The following is an 894-nucleotide window of genomic DNA, read 5'->3' on the forward strand; positions in this document are numbered from 1 at the left end:
ACCCTGCTTTGTTCGGACTACCGACTGCTCACCAAAGTGCTGGCAAACCGCCTAGGCCCTGCCCTTGGCCAAGTCATAACCCCCGAGCAATCAGCCTTCCTACCCAGGCGCCTCATTGGAGCTAGTGTGCTATTCNTGCGTCACCTGTCACACCTCCTTCGCAAGCAGAACCGCCGGGGGCTCCTGGCATTCCTGGACTTCGCCAAGGCCTATGACACGGTGGATCGTGGGTTCCTCCTGGCAGCAATGGAGACCATGGGTGCAGGGCCACAGCTCTGCGCCTGGGTACGGCTGCTGCTGAGCGAAACGCGAGCCAGAGCGATGGTGAATGGCTACAAATCGAAGCTGGTGAACATGGAAGCAGGGGTACGGCAAGGGTGCCCCCTCGCACCCTTGCTCTACCTCTTCGTTGCTCAGGCCCTACAATGCTGGCTCCGGAGCCAAGACGTGGGGATCAAATTACAGCCAGCCGACTCACAACCAGTCACCGCGTGCCAATATGCGGATGACACGGAAGTGGCGCTGCAGGGTGAAGACTCAGTACCATCGTTCCTCCAGGCCATGGACACCTTTGCCCGGGCGTCTGGCCAACGCCTAAATCTCGACAAAGTGGAGCTGCTGTGGATTGGCCAATTAAACCAACAGCAGGCGCAACCTGCAACCCAGGCCGGGCCCCAATCAGCTGCCCCTCAGCAGGAGTCAATAGGAGGTCTCAAGGTGGTGACCACCGCCACCGCCCTGAACCTGCCGATTGACAACCAGCCATCCCCGCCACAGCCCGACTGGATGAAGAGACTCGGGGAAGCCAAGCGGCGACTGCAGCGGCTCTCCCGCTTCCCGCTATCAGCATTCGGTCGAGCCACAGCGGCATCGGTGTACGGAATGCAGACAGTC

At 60.6% G+C, this 894-nt stretch overlaps 1 protein-coding gene across 1 annotated transcript in view; it reads right to left on the reverse strand.

Annotated features, from left to right (window-relative positions):
* VOLCADRAFT_92017 (uncharacterized protein) overlaps window positions 1-894 on the reverse strand; it is a gene marked incomplete at both ends in the record, with an annotated part of 19,768 nt that overhangs the window by 5,472 nt on the left and 13,402 nt on the right. The window lies entirely within an intron of this gene.

This window comes from Volvox carteri, assembly GCF_000143455.1.
Source record: "Volvox carteri f. nagariensis unplaced genomic scaffold VOLCAscaffold_24, whole genome shotgun sequence".
Taxonomy (NCBI): Eukaryota; Viridiplantae; Chlorophyta; class Chlorophyceae; order Chlamydomonadales; family Volvocaceae; genus Volvox; species Volvox carteri.